At 32.1% G+C, this 9,308-nt stretch overlaps 1 protein-coding gene across 3 annotated transcripts in view; it reads left to right on the top strand.

Annotated features, from left to right (window-relative positions):
- Positions 1-1,915, top strand: part of LOC143223151 (potassium voltage-gated channel protein Shaw-like) — a 162,928-nt gene extending 161,013 nt beyond the window's left edge. For all 3 annotated transcript variants that reach the window (XR_013012686.1, XR_013012687.1, XR_013012685.1), the window contains exon 5: positions 68-1,915. The gene's annotated coding sequence lies outside the window, so the exon portion shown is untranslated. The remainder of the gene's footprint in view (positions 1-67) is intronic.
- The last annotated feature ends 7,393 nt before the right edge of the window (positions 1,916-9,308 follow it).

A 9,308-nucleotide genomic window follows, 5' to 3' on the forward strand; every position in this document is an offset into this window, starting at 1 on the left:
TTTGAAAAGTAAATATATATATATTCATATATGATTAGTAATCTAAAACTGTCTTTTATTATTCCAGGTTATCAGTAGGACCAATAGCTTTGTGAACCAAAGAACCGTGGCCCGATCATGGCCAGTGATTAACGTCCCAGACTATGGATCTTCGGGTCACGTGTTCGCGTATCAATATCAAAAGTAAAAAAAAAAGTGCGCCTCACACTTTAAGCTGTCAGTGTGTAATAGAATGACGACCAAATCGAACTATTTGGTCAGGCAAGAGTAGCCTAGGAGTTGGCGGTGGGTGCTATTGACTAAGTGTCTTACCTATAGTCTATCAGTTCAAAACTAGGAATGACTATGGCTGATAGTGCTTGAGTAGCGAATGTGCGAAAAGAAACAAAAAAACTCAAGACTCACAATGTTCATTATCTTAAGAACAGCACTATAAATTTTGAGAAGAACATATTGAGCAGCATTAACTGTAGCTTCCGCTGTTGAAAGAAGTTCCCTCTTGTTCCATCCACTAAAAAATTTGTTTTAATTTTTCAAAGGAAATCTTTGTCCATTTACTAAATAGAAAAAGTATTCTACAATCCACATATACAAACAGTCGATAGTAATATTTATGAATCATTTGCGTAAAAATATCCCACTAGTTTGCATTCCAAATTACGAAACACTTACTTGTAAACTGACCAATTCGTATTTAGGTTTTGTGATAAGTAATTAGAATCAAATTCACAGCTTAACTGGATACGAACTGAGCGTACTTAATGTCAAGTGAAAAAGGTACAAAAACTGCTGCTACTGTTTTGATGTTTTCACGATTTAAACTTCAAACACTGTTTCTGTAAGTTAAAAATGCCAAATCTGAAAATCTTCATATATATGTATATATATGACCTGTATAGCCTATAAATGTCCATATCTTTGCACTGCTCTTTGTAATTCTTTTAACCAGTAAGAATAAAAGTTACGTCACTGGCACGGTGCTGCGCATGCCTATATTTAATATTTTATTCTACGTCATATCGAAAGGGAAAATGATCATTTGGCGTTATTTTAGCAAATTGATATTCATTAGGCATAAAACACAACCAGAATGACTGTTTATTAAGTTCATTAGCAAAAATTACATTTCAGATTACTTTTTCAGATTTCATTGTCGAATTAGGAAAATACAAAACAGTTTTTGCTCTTCATGCAGGATAGGCTTATACAAATTTTTCATTGTCTTTATCAGGGTAAGATGTTAGTGTTTCATTTCCCCCACAGGAAAATATCTTATTTCATATTGATAAAAAGTAAAGCGCCATCATGTAAAAGTAATTTTTCCTAAGTTACCATTCCTTGTGAAATGTCCGTAACAAAGTGTGAGTCTAAACATAAAACGAGGTAAAGAACCAGCGACACAATGCGAGTTTTGTGGTGAAACAGATAAAACTTATAGCTTGTATGTTTGCGAAATAATTATTTACGTACGGCTCTTTTGGAGCATGTGCTATCACGTTTAACATATTCCAAGCATTAAAAGATGAAGTATATATACATATCATTTTGGATTTTTTTTTCCAAAATGTTGTATTTCTTTATAATGTTCCAAACTACTCGATTTTCACGTCCTTTTCTCTTACTTTTGTTTACATTTATTATAAATGAATAATAGTTTTTTACCCACCTTGCCTTAATTGTTAATGGTCAGAGAAAAATGTCTCTTGTTTGCATTGCTTTGTCGAAGCTATTGTACGAATGGCTATGTGTGATACAGAATAAATAGTTTCTTCTTACAGATACTAAAAGAGTAGAAACATAAACATTTTGGAAAAATACTTTCTCGTTTTCAACATTTCTTGAATTACAAGGTTTAAATTGAAAACTCTTTCTCTCTGCTCTCGGATCTCGCAGGTATTTATAATAATAGCTTATATTGGACTTGACTTTTCTTTGATAAAATTTCAAATTACTGAAAGCTATTTACACACTTGCACCTAACATTTATGATTAAACTCACGCTTGACTTTGACTTCAAGTGTGCTTTTCTTCGCTTTCATCTTAACTAATCCATCACGGATTTCAAGTGAGAGTGTAACATTTACAAATATCACTGGAAAAAACAAAACAAAACTGAATAACTTTGGGAAGAGATAATTAAGCGTTTCACCAAAAGTTATGGGATTAAAAAAAGAACATATTTCAAAAGTCAACATTTCAACCTAGATCCAAGAGACAGAACTTTTACTATTTGGAAATTCATTATTGTCAACCTTCAATATCAGATTTAGAATTTTGGCATTTTGTTGTTTTATTCAACCAGTTCTAAAAATAATTAATGAATGAAGAACTTTTATTAAATAGTTTTCTATACTTTATTAGGCTTAAAAACACAGAGAGTGTAAAAGAAAGATGTTTTATCAGTTGTACTTCAACTAATTCACGTATTCCGTTAGAAAGCATATTGAAACAATCTTTCTTACAATAATCTTACTATTCTACTGTATTCAAAAGAAGTTTTATCTTGGACCGGCAGCATCGATAAAACAGAGACAAAAATCAGCTGATAAAATAGCAGATGGGATTTTAGAAAGTATTCGCTGAAGCCAAAGATATAGAAAATGCTGTTTATAACGTTCTTACCTTTACCAGGAAGTACCTTATTCACATTTTCTTCTTTCTTATCGTGTTATTAATTTAACTAATTTGTATAAGTCTTTACATAAGCACTTATATTCCAAAGAACGTGAGCACTTTAAGAAAGTAGACTTCCTTCAAAACGCAATTGGCGTTAAAATCTGTACTGCTATCCTGAAGATGTTTCTTGGGTTGTGGTAATTTATAGATTTTGCAGTATCGTGAGTTCAAATAGGCATTAAGTTACTCCTGGGCTGTTTACGTAGGTATGTGTTTATAGTAAAGCCACATCGGGCTATCTGCTATGTCCATTTAAGGAAATCAACACCTGATTTTAAGGTTAGGTTGCTCATGAGTATCTCTTAAGAGCTTTCTGTATTGTTCCAAAAATTATTCAAAGACCTTGTAGGCTATTAATGAGCTAGATTTGCTACCAAGATGATTGCTCGTTAGCACTAGAATCCTCTCGTATTTCATTTATTATCTGTAAACACGATGGAATCCTATAGACACTCAGTAAATAGAAAAATCTTCCCTCAATTCAGCATGAGCTACAACCCTGTTTCAATACTCAACCTCATAGATTTCTGTTAATCAATTAGTATTTAATGAGATGTTACTAAATATAATAACATCAGACTTCAAGATAGAATTATAATCTGTCTGTCTAGGTATTTTTCTTTATTTATTATTTCTCTGAGTATGAAAAATGCTTCACAAACTATCGGATTCAAGATACTCTCATGGAATACAAATTTATTAATGCAGATTTATGCATCCTAGTCGTGAATGTTAATTGGTGTTTGAGTTTCACTTAATTTTAGTTAAGAGCACTTTAAGTTATTCATAGGTTACTTCTTAATTAATGTTATTTTAACAAAATAAATGAAAATACTTATTTCTGATTTATATTTAGGCTTAAAATCAACAAAAGGAAGGTTTTCAAATAGCAGAGATATTTCTATATAATTGTGATGATAGCAACAATGATGTCTCATTCATCTATATGACAGAGTAAATGTGTCTAGCAAGAGAAAGTTAATGCTTACTGTCCCCACTTGTTAAATTAAATCATACCCACTTATGTCACTGAATTATGAATTATTAAAAGTATAACATTTACTGGTGACAGATAGAGCTCATATACGCTCCCAGTTATTGGGTTTAGATCTTCTAGTTTGAATAATGTAAAAGTAAATATACAAAAATACTCAAATCTGGTTTAAAATACCTTGAAAATTTATTGTATTACTTGAAAAAAAAAAGGTTCAGTGTAGATTTCAAAATATGACTATATCAAGAACCAAAGCAAGAGAACTCCATATAAATTCCAGTTCTACAGTGTCTGTTCTGTCTAGAATTCCAAGAAATGCATTTTATTTGAACAATTTTACTGAAATAGATTTAAAAACTGTATAGCAAAATACCTAATTCAAACTAACCTCCATGTTCCGAGGCATATCTGTAATAATCCGTGTGCCAAACACATTTGAGCCATCCTACATCATCCAAAGTAATCAGCTTTTACTTCACCAACCAGATTATTCCAAGACAATCATACAAAACGCTTTGAGAAATCTAAGCTTATCCGTTTATTAGTAATAAGCTCTGTGTAAACAACCTAAACGTCACACTAATTTTCTTTAAATTAATATACATAGTCCAAAGGAATTAACAACACATTTGCTTGCTATATTTACCTGTAAAGGTGATTGGTTATTACTTTTTACTGCATGGCAATAATTGCTCTTATAGATTAAAAACTGGGCTTTCAGAGAATGCTCGTCTTCTAAACATTCCGAGAAAGGTTTAACTACCAAATTCAATCTGTGTCTCTATTTATCTACCAATTTTCTACCCCTGTCAACAGCTTAGTCATCTAATATTTAATATAAACTACAACGAGCATTTAAACACATTATTTTAAAGTCACAATTTCAATAGTTACAATACCATGTAAAGACTAAATATATTTTTTCTTATTTTTCGTTTGCAGATTTATATCATAAAGTAACTAAGATTTTGATCAATGGCAAAACTTGGCCAAATGATGTATTTGTCTAAAAGTAGAAGAAAAAAAGTCACTTACAAAAATATTTCCTGCATTTCGAAACTAAAATTTAAAACATAAATATTATCAGAGAAGAAAGCTTAAACAAAATGGAAGAAATCCCAACAACGGTACATTTACGAACTTACAATGTTAAAATCTGGGGTTCCATCTCCCTCCGTGATGAACAAGGCAGGTGGCTCAATGTGGCTTCGTTATAAAACACATTAACTAAAATCTTATAACGTAACCACACGTTGCAGACCACGTTTCAACCACTCAATTTGTGCCCTTGCATTTGAATAAACTATTTGAAAAGATCTATTAGTCGGAGTAATTATCTTGTTCATTAGCTCATTAGTTGAGAGTAATTGAAACAACGTAATAAAGTGATTAAGGTAATTTTTCTCGCTTACTTAATTTCCGTGTACATCAAATAGTCATTGCTTATAGAAGAGTAAATATGCAAACATAATGAAGTACGTGAAATTATCATATTCACATTCTGGAATACTTGAGAGTTGTTTGATTATCATCAAACAAAATCAGAATAGGAAGAGCTCTTTATTATATGCGCTTAATCAACTAAGTTGTATAGTATATTTAGTTGGTACTGAAAGAAATATACAGATGAGCAAACCTATTTTAAACTGCCAGGTGATGATAGCACTATTACTTTCGGCTCTCAGTGACAAAGCAGTACGTATGTGAACTTACAACTTGAATTTGGATACTTGTAGAGAGCAGAGCACGGATAGCCTTTTGTGCAGATTTGTGCTTACCTACAAACAAACAAGCTTTAAACTTTCACACTAACTTTCATCACGTGCGTCACTGTTACTCAGAGACATTTTCAGGAGTACTTAAATTAATGAAACTATTTATCAGAAAAGATTGTTGATAATTATTTTATACTGCATAGCAAGATATATTTATAAAGAATAAAACTGGGCTCTCCGTGAACGATCACATACTACTTGCAGCTACCATGTGTATTGGACCAATTGGCACACAAACTTATCAAAGGGTTATTCTAGAAAAGATCAAAAGGATACAGTCTGTAGAACTATCACATTAATCAAGAGGATACAGTCTACAGTATTATTATATTCATCAATAAGATACAGTCTCTAAAACTATCATATTCATCAATAAGATACAGTCTGTAAACATATCATATTAATCAATAAGATACAGTCTGTAAGACTATGATATTTATCTTCTTGACTCAATTTTATTAATGTACGAGGTATGTTCAAAAAATACGCGGACTGACGTCATAAAACAAAATGTACTTTATTTAGAAGTTACAGGTCTGGGACCCCTTCAAAGTACTCTCCTCCCCAACGCACACACTTATCCCAACGGTGTTTTCACTTGTTGAAACAGTCCTGGTACGCTTCTTTTGTAATGTCCTCCAGCTCCTTCGTCGCATTTGCCTTAATCTCGGGAATCGTCTCAAATCTTCTTCCTTTCAAAGGTCTTTTGACTTTGGGGAACAAGAAAAAATCGCAAGGAGCAAGGTCAGGTGAGTAGGAGGGTGGGGAAGAACAGTGATCGAGTGTTTGGCCAAAAACTCACGAGTTCTGAGGGCTGAATTTCGCAGCAACGCGGTGCATCTTCAATTTTTCGGTCAAAATCTCGTAACAAGATCCAACTGATATCCCACACTCTTCAGCAAGCTCCCTGACAGTCAGACGTCGATTTGCCCGCACCAGGGTGTTGATTTTGTCGACGTGTTGGTTGTCAGTTGACGTGGAAGGACGTCCAGGACGCTCATGATCTTCAGTGGACTGTCGACCATTCTTAAAACGTTCATGCCACTTGAAACATGCCGTACGCTTCATAGCAACATCACCGTAAGCCGTGTTAAGCATATCAAAAGTTTCAGTCGTAGAGTTTCCAAGTTTAACACAAAATTTCACAGCAAGTCGTTGCTCCTTCAGGTCATTCATTCTGAAATCCGCCAAACGAAAAAATCGCACTTCACTTAAAACCGCGTAGCTAATACACAAATAAAGATATCTGCAATCGGGAAATGGCGTCGTAATCAGCTGATCTGTGCAAACCTAGCGACACCAAGCGGATTCTTCTGTAACCAACTGGAGCCGCGCAATTCAAACAGTCCGCGTATTTTTTGAACCGCCCTCGTATACTTCCAACTTATGATCACTACAGAAAAATAATAAAAGGGAGAAAAAAATAAACCCGACTCTTATGTGTACTATATACTCAGTCATTTACAGATAGAAATCATTAAAATAATAAAAACTATATTTGCAAGTAGTTCTATCCGTTGTTGTGAAAACTAATTGATAGTGAAACCAACAGTATTTAAACTCAAGTTTGGGCACTAAATATGTCATTTAATAACTATGTTTGTGGCAGGAATCAAATTGTCACTTAGATAATTATTTTTTTTTGTTTATATCCTTGCAATGAAACACAAAACTGCACAATAGGCTATTTATGCTGTTTTATAGCGTAATAAATCCACAGATTTACCACTGGTGGCGAGCTGAACGTTTGAAATAAGGTGAATTATAACTTAACAGGGTAGTTAATAGATGGCGCGAGCAGCAACATGTATAAACGTTTATCAAGAAAATGAAATATTTACGACAGTAAGTAAATAAAAATAAAAATTTAGGTGTAATATCTAAGCACAAAAAACCTTGTATATTACAATTACTCCATACCTGAGTAGGAAATCTACTTATTCACATTAAACATCTAACCTTATAATATGACTAAGACAATAATATTTGAAAAGAAAAAGTGATTGAGGCGAAGTTTGAATTATTGAATGGTTTCACAATGAAATACTTTTTTTGCGGCTATCCTATTTAAAACTTCATCAGAACAGTTTCATACACAGTATGGGATTGAGAAACTCTTCAGTGAGTTACCTAATTCACATCATCCAGCTTATAATACTGGAGTTATCTATGGATTTCGTGTTTTGATTATTTCCGTATATCAGTTTTATAATGCACTCCTATGGTTTGTATATTGGACTGTAATACTCAGGTTTCTTGGTCTGCGTCCCGTTACTACAAAAAATTGCCTGCGACATTTTGGGTCATTGCAAGAGTGACGGTCAAATCTAACTATATCATCTAACAAGAATGTTCCCAAAGTTGGAGGTGAATGTTTACCAAACGTCTTTCTTCTAGTCTGTCCCTACAAAAGTTAAAGACGTATAGTGCAGATTGTGTTCGAGTTGCTTTTCACAAAATCAAAAAATAAACAGATGTCTCGCGTTTGAGTCTTCTAGTCGGAAGACTGCGTGTTGAGGGTTGTTTGCAACATATTGTTTTTGTCCTTGAGAATGACACTTTATCTCAATTGTTTTAGTTGACTTAGATGAACAATACGTCGCTAAAAGTTAACCTGCGTTTGACTGGCACCCAGCCCAAGAAGAGCGTGCTTCCGTTGTCGTGTCACCACTTCACAATATGAATTTAACCCTAACGCACGTTAGCTTTTAAAAACAAAACTATTTGTTTTCCACATAAAATAAACAAATAAATATACATGCTTGATTGCACTAAAATGTAATCCTCAAGTACTAGAAAAAACACTCGATATATATATTTTATGTGTATATATATATAAATAAAGTCAAAGTATTTCTACAGGAAGAAATTATAGGCAAAAATTCAACATTGTACAACAATGACCAAAATATCAAAAGTGAAAATAAGTTCTTAAAAGCAATGTTAGAAATAAATTTTCAAACTATTCAAGTAAAATTAAAGATTATAACGTTTAGCTAAAATGAATACAAATATAATTTATGAAAACAAATCAATAGATCATTATTTCAGTAACAAATACAAAAAAGATAAGACAATTAAAAGGGTTAGTTTGAATTTTTCTTTAATTTCATTTTAAAAAAGTCGGATTAATTTTTAAAGCAAAATTTGATCAATTCAAAGTCTGAAAGATTATAATTCTAAAAACCGAGTTCTGATCCCCTTGATGGAACAGTTTGATTGATCTTTTGAAATTAATCATAAAACTGGGTGACGGCGGGCATGCAAAGCTAAACCTTTTTGTAACTTTGTGATTAATAATAAACACAAACAAACGAAGTTACAAAGCACATTGCAAATTTTGATTTACGTATAAAACAATTTTTTGCACAAATTCTAATAACTGAAATTAATAAAATTAAAATATTTAATGAATAAATATACTGATATTCCTAATTTTAAGAAAGTAGGCTAATAATAATCTACTGTCCATAAAAATTGAATAGAAATGTTGAATATGCATGTTCAAATTATTTTTTGTATATAATTCCAAAAATTACATTAAGCACCAATTGTGTTTACACGTATTACTAATTCAATAAAAACTCTTACTAAATCTTTGTAAAATATAGTCAATAAAATTCTAGATTTTGTATTTAATAAAATATTATCACTGTTAAAATTGTTCTGATTACCGTTTCTGGATTATTGAAAGCAATACACCAACCTTAGAATGCTTAAATATTTGAAACTCTCTTGAATCAGCTGTGCCTTTTTTAAATATGGTTTTATTATTTTATATACTAAAATAGATTTGAAAGTTATAATAAAAGTTTTTAATAACTTGACTGACCAATTTTAGATCCCAGTATTGTTATTTCTGA

Source organism: Tachypleus tridentatus, chromosome 8 (assembly GCF_004210375.1).
Source record: "Tachypleus tridentatus isolate NWPU-2018 chromosome 8, ASM421037v1, whole genome shotgun sequence".
NCBI classification, from domain to species: Eukaryota; Metazoa; Arthropoda; class Merostomata; order Xiphosura; family Limulidae; genus Tachypleus; species Tachypleus tridentatus.